Source organism: Petromyzon marinus, chromosome 7 (genome assembly GCF_048934315.1).
Source record: "Petromyzon marinus isolate PM22_M1 ecotype Great Lakes invasive population chromosome 7, UKy_Petmar_22M1.pri1.0, whole genome shotgun sequence".
Lineage (NCBI taxonomy): Eukaryota > Metazoa > Chordata > Hyperoartia > Petromyzontiformes > Petromyzontidae > Petromyzon > Petromyzon marinus.
This window is the reverse complement of record NC_133673.1, coordinates 680,374-694,025: the sequence shown is the minus strand read 5'-3', so window position 1 is coordinate 694,025 and position 13,652 is coordinate 680,374.

The window sequence follows — 13,652 nt, the reverse complement described above, 5'->3', positions numbered from 1 at the left end:
GCACAGGATTTATGCCCTATACAAACATTTCCTCACATCTAACAAAAAGGTTGGGCTGCTTGCCCCAAGAGAGGGTGTTTTGCTTTATTTATAACCGAGTCTACTACAATTCCTTTAACGCCATGGATTCTTGCATATGACTTACGTTGGACTGCTCCTGAAAGAGGCGTTCTAAACACCCAAGTTAATAAAAGCATTGATTATTGCTAGAAGGAATTTGTATTATTTATTTGGGAGACTTTTTTTTTGCGTTACCGAGTATTTTGAACGGTTTTGAGATTGAAGTAAAGAGTGAGGCGAATGCATTGAGTGGCTTTGATTTCGGTAGCTGGGGAAGAGGCCATCAATACCTTCCTCATTACGTTCCTTTTCTCAATGCACTCAAGAATCTACTGACGTGCAGCAGCATGAGAACAAGAATTAAAGTTGCTTTTCAAGACAAGGCTTCTTTTGAAATCATATTTATGTACACAGGTGCGTCCCATACCATATTATATTGTTGCATGTGTGTGTTAGAGTAAAAGCCCGGTGTAATAACGCGAGTGTGAATACTCTACCACCCGTGCTACCCGCGTTACAGTGGAACGTGCATTCTGTCTCTGTGTATCTCTGTGTGTCTCTGTGTCTCCGTGTCTCTGTGTGACTCCGCGTCTGTGTGTCTCCGTGTCTGTGTGTATCTCTGTGTGTCTCTGTGTCTCCGTGTCTCTGTGTGACTCCGTGTCTGTGTGTCTCCGTGTCTGTGTGGTGTGAGATTAACTTCCTTACCTGGTATGCAGGAGGTCGGAGTTTCGATCCCGACCCTGACGCCTGTATATTTTGAGTTTGCAATGTCCTCCCCGTTTGCGTCGTGTAGATTTTTTTCTCTGGGACCTCCGGTTTTTTTCCCTCCACATTTAGAATCAACACGCGTTTAGACTATTTGGCTGCTATAAATTTCCACATGATAAGCCACTTTGTGGAGCTATCATTTGTGGCCAGGTCGCTTCTGAAAATAATTTAATACCTCAGTGAGCTTTGCCTGATTAAATATTAACAAGTGTATATATTGTAAGTGATTTGTTTACCTTTCCTATACTGTTATATTGCTGTTGTAATATTCTGACCCGTATATACTGGACATGTGCAATAAAAAGCTTTATAGCTCATCGGATTCTTCCAGTATAAATTCTGGTTCTGGTTGCGTTTGCTGTCTGATTGCGCAAGCGCGACCAATGGACAGGTGAGGGTAGGAGGTGGGGTGGCGGTGTTTGCGCTGCCCGACTGCAGAACTCCGACGTCAGCACTCTCTCAGTTACGCAGCGCCAGGTGACTGCCAGGGAGCACGTGGCAGTTGGCACAGCACGAACTCGACACAGCGGTCGTGTCGTATTCCGTGTGATGAAGGAAACATTGCAGTTTGGCCATTCAATACCATCAAATTGAGGGTTGTTTTAGTTATTTTCCTTTGTATGTATAGTATATACGGCATATACACGGTGTAATGACGGCTTGGTGCATCTTACATGGTGGCGAATAAAGGCGCCACCTACTTCTACATAATACAAACCAGCCGGTTAAATATGGTTATTCAACGACTTTGCACAATGGTTTTAGCACTCGAGTACTGGATTATTTTTTGCCCTTGCAAATAAACGGGGCTACAAAATGTCAGAGATGCAATCTTTTCTGAGCTCATCTCAATACTTGCATACAGATTACTGTTTTCTTTATACTATAATACATGATTTGCGTCACTTGAGAATATAAATAATAAAAGATGAACCAATGCATTGTTTTCATATGTTCATCCCTCCACATTAAAATTTTTAACTATTTCTCACAGCAGCATTGATTAAGTACAAGCAAACTGATCCGGTTCCGACAGTGTCCCATCATCCACAAGAGGTTTTTGGGTTAGATCGCATAAAAATAAACGTGTTGTTAAACCCGCCACCACCCGACACAGCCAATTAGTAAGGTTTGTCACGTAAATAAAACGTGACAATTAGTGACTAGTTCAGCACACCGGTTGTGTGTCGGAGAGTAAACCCACAACATTTAGATAATATTGGTCGCGAAAGCCTAGGTGTTGAAGTGTCTCATCATTAGTCACTATTGGCGAACTGCCGGAAGTTATAGGCAAGGACCATCTACTTGAGATAACGTGACACGAAATTATATCAAACATGACTCGATATAAGTACCTTATCCGCTGCCTCTTGCACAGCTTTTCTACAGCAGCGGCAGCCGCAGCACGTGACACGGTGCACAGCTGCACACTCATCAGCTTCGTCCACGCGCAGAGCGAGCGAGGCAGCGGATTCTCTCTGGCTCAGCGATGCTGGGCCCCATACGCTTAGCTCCCTCTCCTGATGAAACCCAGCGTTGTCCCGCGCTTACAAAAATTGTCTTTGTGCACACGGAAGTCCAAAACAAAAACCTTGTTCGAGGCCCAAACATCGCGCCTCCTGGCTTTAGCATTCATCTAAAGAAAACTGGGCGGCGTGACCGTCGATTGCACGAGAACATCAGCCAGGCAGACGAACACATTCTCCTTTACGAGTGGATAATTAAAGATGCAAGCCACCGTTTGTTGGATTTTGGCCATGCCAACCCCAAACTATGAACCCGCACATCAACCGCTGCAGGCTGTGCCCCATCAGCGGACGGGGAGCAGCGTTACAACTTCTACACAACTCTCTCCTGGCTAGCATAGACCTCACTTCTACACAACTCTCTCCTGGCTAGCATAGACCTCCACTTCTACACAACTCTCTCCTGGCTAGCATAGACCTCCACTGCTACACAACTCTCTCCTGGCTAGCATAGACCTCCACTGCTACACAACTCTCTCCTGGCTAGCATAGATCTCCACTGCTACACAACTCTCTCCTGGCTAGCATAGACCTCCACTTCTACACAACTCTCTCCTGGCTAGCATAGACCTCCACTGCTACACAACTCTCTCCTGGCTAGCACAGACCTCCACTTCTACACAACTCTCTACTGGCTAGCATAGACCTCCACTTCTACACAACTCTCTCCTGGCTAGCATAGATCTCCACTTCTACACAACTCTCTCCTGGCTAGCATAGACCTCCACTTCTACACAACTCTCTCCTGGCTAGCATAGACCTCCACTTCTACACAACTCTCTCCTGGCTAGCATAGACCTCCACTTCTACACAACTCTCTCCTGGCTAGCACAGACCTCCACTTCTACACAACTCTCTCCTGGCTAGCATAGATCTCCACTGCTACACAACTCTCTCCTGGCTAGCACAGACCTCCACTTCTACACAACTCTCTCCTGGCTAGCACAGACCTCCACTTCTACACAACTCTCTCCTGGCTAGCATAGACCTCCACTTCTACACAACTCTCTCCTGGCTAGCATAGATCTCCACTTCTACACAACTCTCTCCTGGCTAGCATAGACCTCCACTTCTACACAACTCTCTCCTGGCTAGCATAGATCTCCATTTCTACACAACTCTCTCCTGGCTAGCATAGATCTCCACTTCTACACAACTCTCTCCTGGCTAGCATAGATCTCCACTTCTACACAACTCTCTCCTGGCTAGCATAGATCTCCACTTCTACACAACTCTCTCCTGGCTAGCATAGATCTCCACTGCAACACAACTCTCTCCTGGCTAGCATAGACCTCCACTTCTACACAACTCTCTCCTGGCTAGCATAGATCTCCACTTCTACACAACTCTCTCCTGGCTAGCACAGACCTCCACTGCTACACAACTCTCTCCTGGCTAGCATAGACCTCCACTTCTACACAACTCTCTCCTGGCTAGCATAGACCTCCACTGCTACACAACTCTCTCCTGGCTAGCATAGACCTCCACTTCTACACAACTCTCTCCTGGCTAGCATAGATCTCCACTTCTACACAACTCTCTCCTGGCTAGCACAGACCTCCACTTCTACACAACTCTCTCCTGGCTAGCATAGATCTCCACTTCTACACAACTCTCTCCTGGCTAGCACAGACCTCCACTTCTACACAACTCTCTCCTGGCTAGCACAGACCTCCACTTCTACACAACTCTCTCCTGGCTAGCACAGACCTCCACTTCTACACAACTCTCTCCTGGCTAGCATAGATCTCCACTGCTACACAACTCTCTCCTGGCTAGCACAGACCTCCACTTCTACACAACTCTCTCCTGGCTAGCATAGACCTCCACTTCTACACAACTCTCTCCTGGCTAGCATAGATCTCCACTTCTACACAACTCTCTCCTGGCTAGCATAGACCTCCACTGCTACACAACTCTCTCCTGGCTAGCATAGATCTCCACTTCTACACAACTCTCTCCTGGCTAGCATAGACCTCCACTTCTACACAACTCTCTCCTGGCTAGCATAGACCTCCACTGCTACACAACGCTCTCCTGGCTAGCATAGACCTCCACTTCTACACAACTCTCTCCTGGCTAGCATAGATCTCCACTGTTACACAACTCTCTCCTGGCTAGCACAGACCTCCACTTCTACACAACTCTCTCCTGGCTAGCATAGACCTCCACTGCTACACAACGCTCTCCTGGCTAGCATAGACCTCCACTTCTACACAACTCTCTCCTGGCTAGCATAGATCTCCACTGCTACACAACTCTCTCCTGGCTAGCACAGACCTCCACTTCTACACAACTCTCTCCTGGCTAGCATAGACCTCCACATTTTCATTGAGTTCCTGAAAGAAAAAACACACTGTCATATGCGCAAGAAAAAAACAGCAAATTGAGTGCGCATATCGCTGCCAAAGTCTCGAACGACTCAAATTTGTCCTGGTTTCTGAAATTTTAAACGTGCATGCGGTTACAGCCCCGCATGGGGCAAAAGTCTTTTTTTTGCCACAAATCGTAAAAGTAAGAACGTATCATGAAATATTATATCGCGGAAACCCTCGTGCTGCGACAGCCCCAGTCATGGTCAATCCACTGCTGGATGAAGGAATTCCTCTTCCCCAAACCACCACCAACCTCTTCACGATCCACCCAGCAACTGGGCGCTCTGCAATTGATCTGTCGCCACCCCCCCCCTCCCATAGGCAATCCGATCCGTTACGTAAACGCGAATGTGCCTACAGTCAACGGTGCTCCCCCTTTGTGGCGAGGTGGAACTCGCATCGTGGTGGATGTTGAATGGCTTCACGGCACAGACGCCTCCCACAATTATGGACCCGTTGTTAAAATCGCGTCAAATTATTTGATAATTCCACCATTTGGGCTCCTCGATGTACATTTCCTGGATTTCTTGTTTAAGACGAGGGATTGTTACATCGTTGCTGGCTACCGACTCTAAGTAGAATGGTGCGTCCTCATTCCTAAATTGAATGCGTCGCTGATTTGACATGATCAGGAAAAAATGTCGAATGTATTGACGATCGTGACGCCACCTAATGCAGCGCAGTCGCCGGACGGTGGTGGCTACGCGCACGTCGTTGATGCAGCACTGTTGAGGCAGCGAGGGTTGGTGGATCACCACACAGATGTTGCGAAACTCCCTTCCCGTGGACAATCGAGGTGGCATTGAGGTGGCATATGGGGCGCCACGGTGGTGAGATGTAAACTCCGTCGCCTGGTATATAGGTCGTGGGTTCGATCCAGACCCTGACGCCTGCTGTTATATTTGAAGTTTGCATGTCTCTCTCTCTCTCTCTTCGTGGAGAAGCTCTCTCCCCGTGGAGGTTTTTTTTTCCCGTCACACTTATAAACATGCATTCAGAGTATTTGGCTGCTTTAAATTTCCACAAGCCACTTCGTTGAGCTATCATTTGTGGCCAGATCGTTTCTGAAAAAAATTCTGTATAACTCAGTGGGCCTTGCCTGGTAAAATAAAAGGTAGTTAATAGTTTTAAGTTTAATGACAATTCCCACAATCAACATCGGCAATTATTAGATACGACTTTTCGCTTGAAACGTCGCCTGACCTGGTTTCATAAACCAGTATCACGAAGCAGAAGATTAGTGCTGGATACAATCAAATTTGCCAATGTGATTGGTTACTTTGATCCTTACCCATGTATTGATAGTTACATTATAAATGTGACAATTTTGTTTAGTCTGTTGTCTTGGTGTGGTCTGGGTTAAATTCAAAAAATAGTTTTAAAACATTTAATTACCCTGTTTCACCAGAAGGTAGCACAGCAAAGGGTGGACTCCACCTGTTCCATCTGTATGGGATAATGTGAGTGTTCCTGTTTCATAATTGGCCGATAACTCATTAATATATAGAGAACCGCAGAGCGTGGGCAATTGTTGCCACCTGCTCATTGCCGAGTTGCTGCTCTCCACTTGTCTGCGGTTCCTCTTCGTACCCACTCTACGAGACTGAGCGGATACTGTACAGCACATTATAAGCTGAACTTAATGTTATACTGAACAGGGATGACATGAGCATATGTCGCTGCTATTTAGCCCGTCTAATGCGACTCAGTTGCATTCGATGTGTTTCATTTCACATTTACCAACGCGCTATATGTTGGAGCAAAACTCCTATGCTGATGAGGCCGGAGGGACATCATTCCAGTCACAGAGATCTGCATCGTTTAGGCTATGTATTAACATTATGACTAATGAGCCAAGAATGTGTGTCCCGCGCGTGACGTCACTCCACATGAGGACCACCCCCCCGCGTGACGTCACTCCACATGAGGCCTCCCCCCGCGTGACATCACTCCACATGAGACCCCCCCCCCGCGTGACGTGACTCCACATGAGGCCCACCCACCCTCATTAATATTCATGAGTGGGTATATTTTTACACTAACGCAGAGTTTCAGTTTCATTTATTTGGTATAGCCCTGTGAGCCATTCGAGCTGAATTAAATCATTTATTACGCAAAGTCACTTCAACAATGACGTTTCTATACAGAAAGTGACGGTAGCAGCAGTGCTACATCCGTGCGTGACGCCACTGGAAAAGAGGCCCCCTCCCCTCTTCATTAATATTCATTCCCGTGTGGAAATTTACACTGACGCACAAGAAGGTCGAGCACTCCACATGCCGCACCCCTCCCCTCATTAATAATCATGAGCGGGTTACGTCACTCCACATGCCGCACCCCTCCCCAATAACCATTAGTGGGTGACGTCACTCCACATGGGGCAACCCCCCCCCTCATTAATAATCATGAGATGAAAAACATTTCTATTGATTATTTCAGATTTTTCTGCAATATACACCCGTCCTTGGACGGGCAAAAAAGCTAGTATAACAATAAACATGCATTTCTATGCAGTATATAGTATCTTAAAATAAATTTAAACATTTGTAAATACTAGACAATACTACGAGTGTGCTGCGACTGATTAAATCTCATCATTATTATCATCAGCCGTGATCAACCCTCCCCATGCCAAAGCCGCCACTGCCTCCCGCGATGCAAAATTAAATCCTTAGCACCCGAGTTAATCGACTCGCTCGCTGGGCGTCTTCTCCGACGCACTCCACCCCTCGGCTGCCATTATCATTGTTGTTATTATTACTCACTCTGTCTGTTGTTGTTGTATCCTCAAATATCGTAACTCAATTTTAACCCACTTCCCAATGTGCTATCGACTGCAAACTTGGTATACTTATGTCATACTGATGACAATACTATATTCTATCATTAATTTTTTTTTATGTTTCGGCTTGGGTCTAATTGTCCACGCTCAACTAACGTTGGCTGTAAATCACCACGGCAACTTACGTCGTGGCAAGTTTCGGGGCCACTTCCTGGAGTCGTGGAGTTCTGCCATTACTAATACGGTACATTTCATTAAAGCGTGTTTTTAAAAAAAGCATTTTTAAATATTACTTATGTATTCTTCACCATCGTCCATCAACGTTCCTTCTGGCCGTGACGTATGCTGCCCAAGCACACTTCCTCGTCTTTGTAGTTTGGATGATGTCATTAACCTGCCTATGTTCTCGAATCCACGTGTTCTAAATTAAACTAAAAACATTTTTTTATCAGGTAAGACCCACTTGAGTTATGTAGCTCTTTGGCCAAATACTCTAAACGCTTGTTGATTCTAAATATGGACGGAAAACCCGGAGGACCCGGAGAAAAATCCACACGCCACGTGACCATGGGGAGAGAGGCATGCAACTCGGAATATACAGCAGGCATCAAGGGTCGGGATCGAACTCCTGACCTGTATAGCAGACGAGGGAGTTAACATCTCCTAGCCACCGTGGCGCCCTTGATTGGTCTCAATGTAATTCCAAGCTTGCATCTCCCTCTCCAAGCTGCATTAAAGACCGTGTTGCATTTACATTATCACGCCTTGATATTGTAAATGGTCGGAAGAAGTCCTGAAATTCTCCTACTGTTTTCTGCGAGTGTTTTAAACTTCTCAACCCCCGACTGATGAAACAATCGGTCATTTTAGTTTGCCTTGATTAGCATAACTCTGATGCAAAACTGGTCACAAAGTATCGCGCGATGCGCTGGAGACAGTGGTGGACAGTCAAGCCAAAGGGGGAGTAGGCACCGTAGAGGAGGGCAGATGACAACAGTCAGCTCTTGCTCACACGGATCATCGCATCGTGGAACCATGCGGAAAGGAGGCAGCGTCGGGAAGCTGCCATCCAGTAGTGGATAAAGTTAGTTTCTGATGATGCTAACATTCATAATGGGGGGAAATATTGGCAACATTTATCCAACGTGAACATTTCCCTCTTTTTGACTCAATATTTTAATATTGAAAATGTTGCATAACAATATTTATCTCGTTCTAAATTAAAAACATAAACTAATGGTACTGAAACGCCTTTAGTTTTGGTGATACAGTATAATGTATATTCCTCCATGAAATGATGTAGATCTCGCACATAACTGACATGGAAGAAGCATGTGCTCATAATATGAGAAGTATGATAATAAAAACAAGATAATGGTTATTAAATAGAAATGTCTCATGCAGGTAAACGGTGTAACGAATAACGAACGGGCTGCGCTGATTGTGTTTTTTCTTTTTTCTTTCTATGGCGTCAATGCGATCCCACATGCCCTGGATGCACATTGTTAGCTACAACCTGCGTTTCATTGGTACATCCGCAAAAAAATTCATTTCAAATTAGCAACAAAAACCATGCGTAATGTTGTTAGTTTCCATTTTAATTATTTTACACAGAACATAACAGCAAAACATATTATCTTGTTCTTGACACTGTGTAATTTCTAACCCTTATATTTATGGAGTTTATTAATATTTTAATTAAATCTCTGCAAAGGGGGCTTTTAATAATATTTTTAATTAATTTTTCAAGCATTTCATGCAAAAGGTCACTCTGTTACCATCACATTAGTTTGCATTATTATGCACAGTGTCCTGTTGTGTCAAGCATATAATAACTTCAAGCAAATGAAAACCTTTAATATGGTAAACAGCTAAATCTGTCTGGAGAGGCCCTGCTTTTTGCACCTTTTTCCTTGAAGTCACATTTCGCATACTCCTCCACTTACAACATAAAATATTTTTTTAAAGTAAGTTTTAAAATTAAAGCACAGTGCCTGTATATTAAACCCCTACCGTTACAGTAAACGCTGATACCTGTACGTTAAACCCTAATGCAATAAAACAAATGCAGTATATAATTTACTACAGAATTGATGTGAACAAGCACGCCACTTTACAATGTGATTTGCGGGCGAAACAATATGGCGACTTGATGCACATATTTTGTTCTTTTAAAATAAATAATTTCTCAAGGTGAACACGTGAAGTATTCGGAAATTATGGTTAAAATGAGTTGATCCCTCGTTGTTTAAAACCCATTGCTCAGTGGCTACACAATAGTCATCAGATACTCAAGGACCATCCAATTTAAATTCCTGCACGGCAAATGGCACCTTGCGAAATCAGAAGCGAGCCAAGTTCTCTCACCAAAATCGCCACAGATGCTCAAGAGGCACGGCACAAACATTCGGTCACGCCTTCTCTGACCCCTGCCCGGACATCCAGGAGTTCTACATTGCTACAACTAAATAAATTAAACTCCACAAACATAACTCCGTCAATAGAAGCGTCACTTATAGGTATCACAAACCCCAGGACATTTCTACAAGTCCACACGCTCTACTCGAAACATGTTATGTAATGCCACGTAAAACTATACTGAGCACGCGGAAATTCCACGAACTCCCATCCTTAGTGCCATTGAGCAACTCCGTAAATCAGCTATAGCCTCCCTGGATCACCTGGAACACAGCCTTAAAGGGAATGAGGCAGAATATAAAATAACACTTAACCCATTCCTGAATAAGCCATTGACACTATTCCGGGACCTTCGGGCCCAGTGGCACCAGGACCCACGCCTTGTTAACCGCGTGACATCCCCCGACAGCTGACACACGGCGCAGCTCCCACACCTCCCACGTGTTACCCACTCCCCCACCTCCCCCTCCTCTTTCCCCACCGCTCACGTGTTCATTTTAAGAAAAGTTCAGCCACCTCGGTAAATACCTCAACATTGAACTCTGTAAACAAGACGCACGCACCCTGTAACGCTGGAGCCATATATATTCTTATCGACACGTGCGACGTGTTGGAACTATTAATATAGAATGTTTTATTTTATTGTTCATTTTTGGAACCTGAAAAATGTCTGCACAATTTTGGTTGGGTGTTGACTCAGCCCATAATTCCTCCAGAGTCGATAAAATAGGTACAACTTTCGGGAAGTCAAGTGGTTGTCCTCTGGAGAGGCTCGTCCCTGTCATAGGAATGAGGAATTTCCTTCACTGGGTGAGCGCAGTCGACAGGATGGGAGCACCAACCTCGATGCTCATTTGAGCAGGACATTTCTTTGACTTTAGAATTTATTTAAATTAAGAACCCAATACATTTGTCAAGACCACTGCGTTAAAGGAACATGTATAGTATGCCACATTTTTGGACCATAGCCCTTCTTCATAGCGCACGAATAAAGAGGCCGGAGAGATCGAGTGGACGACTTGGGGACTGCACTTCACACCACGGAGCCTGATGAGAATTCAATATTTAAAATAAAAAAATCAACTCTGCATTTCCATTTTTTAATTGGCATATGAATGGTTACACCATTAGTAGCTTTGAATTTCTGGATGCATCGCAGACTGCGTTTAATGTCCGTGATTGCATCCAACTTCAGTTTATTCTCTTCTTCAATCCATGACCGATGCTTTAAACGTACTATACTACTAAATATTTTAGCTCTCGCACACTCCACTGTTCTTATTGTTTCCCTTGAAGTGAAGACTAAATCAATGTGATGGGAATAACGTGCATATTTATGCTGTTCTACTAAATTAACAATCCCGCATCAATGCTAAACATGAAAAATGTATCAACGGTCTTTGAAGTTGTACTGTACGTAGAAGTGATACTTGATTTGTTATTGCTTGCAAAAATCAATTGCACGACGTCTTATAATAAACCCGTATATCTATGCACTTCTTAGACGTGCGAGCAGTGATGGCTGAACAGGTTGTGACATAAGGCAACGAAAACATCTGGCTGCATATATCTCTCAGCAATTGCGTATCTCTTGCACAAAGTGTTCTTTGGATTCCAAACTGCATCTCACATTCTGCTGGGGGTCTTTTTGCCTTTAAGAATTACAATGTTCTCTAATATATATATGAGCTGGCACAAAACACCTTACATTTGCTCTTCGCCGTTTCAGATCTGTATTGTGGAGCACTCTTGACAATACCCTGCTGGATGAGGGCCCCTTACGTGGATAGCTGGGTTTATCAGGACCCCTCCGTGGTCACCGCTGGACGCTGATAGCGGGGAGTCGTAGACAACGGGAGTACAGAAGTACAGTCTAACAAACGGATTTCCCTACACTGATGACCCACACCAAACCCCACAACGTAGGTTTATTGTTTGCGTGATTTTCTCAAATTATATTCTGAATTCCTGCAGTCACGAAAGCTTTAAGTCAATATTTCTCAAATTAGTGACACGGACAGGGAGAACCAACATATAAATATTGTACATCACACAGCCAAATGAATGTGACGCATTCATACAGAGCTAATAGCTGTAGGGGGCCACTGCCACAGGTTTTCCTACCATTTATAAACACGTACAAAGGAAGAGGATGCAGCAAGAAGTGTGGCAGACAATTGTAAGAAAAATATAGTAAAGCAGATAACATGAATGATCGTTCAAATGGTGATACAAGCACTACCTGTGGCACCTAAAATTCAAAGATGGCCACCATTTTTCACAATTTGTTAATGTTTATACTTTTTGCGGTGGGATGTTAAGTCTCATTGATTTTAGTGGTTTTATTTGTGATAAAAAAGATATGCTAATAATGTGTAAATGATAAACAAAATCCAATATGGCCTCTATTTTATGCCACCCAGATCCATAAGAATGCTGGTGAACAGAGTTGAATAACGCGGACATCCAGAATAAACCACCAATACCTTGCTGTTGTCAATAAGCAAGGTATTGGTCATCCTCGCCGCGAATGTTGGCTAACCATCGAACAAACACGGTCACTGCATCGCGAGATTTCAAATGTGTTTCTGCGACCGTCGAATGCACTTTGAAATCTAAATTGAAAACGAATCCCTTTAGAACTGCTTTTTGTTTTTAGTTTGTTGTCCTTCCCCCGCACCATCTGATTAGCACGTTTGCCTACGTACGGTGCAAAAGAAGTTAAGAAATCCATTGTGCAGGTGTTGGGACATCACAGCTGTGGAGCAGCATGTCTCAGAGAATAACTTCTTGTGGCTTTTTGTATGTAAGTGTATGTAGGTATGTTGAACTTCTTTCGCACCATACGTAGCCAAACGTGCTAATCGGATGGTGCGGGGGAAGAACAAGCTAAACACGAAAAGCAGTTCTAAAGCAATGAGTTTTCAATCTGGATGTAAACGTGCATAGCTGCATTGGCTTCCTAATATCGGAAGCTAGAGCTTTCCAGACGGCCGCAGAAGCGCATCTGATAGCGCGCAATGCAGTGAATGCCTTTGCTCGATGACAAGCCAAAAGCCGCTGCGAGGATGACCGGAGTTTGCGTGATGGTTTATGCTTCTTGATGATATCAGCAAGGTATTGTGATTCATTTGTGGCAAGCACTTTATGTGAAATGAATGTGATTTCATAACGTATTCGTTCAGCAACCGGAAGCCAATGCAGCTGGGCGAGCACTGGACAGACACGGTCGGACCTTGTGGTACCCGTCACAACAAATATGGAATCTAGGATAGTAGCTAGATTAGCTTCAGTGTCCTTATCCGCAATACCCCACAGTGGCAATGTGGGCTACTTGCATTGATTGTTAAATAATAATACATTTTATTTGTGAGCGCTTTTCTGAATACTCAAAGACACTTTACATAAAATCATAAAAGCAGCAAAAACAACATCAAATGGTAAAAACACTAAAAACACATCAAACTTAGCTAAACATTAAAAGCAATTTTAAAAAGGTGAGTTTTAGTCAATGATTTGAACGCTGGAAGGTCGGTGCAGTCACGGATTTGTTTTGGGAGAAAGTGCCAAAGTGAGGGGTCAGCTATAGAGAAGGCTCTGTCGCCCCAGGTTCGATGCTTGGTCCTGAGAGGTGGAGTCAGGAGGTTGGCGTCAGATGAGTGAAGGCTACGGGATGGGTTGTGGCGGTGGAGCAAGTCAGTGAGGTAGGAAGGGGCCTGGTTA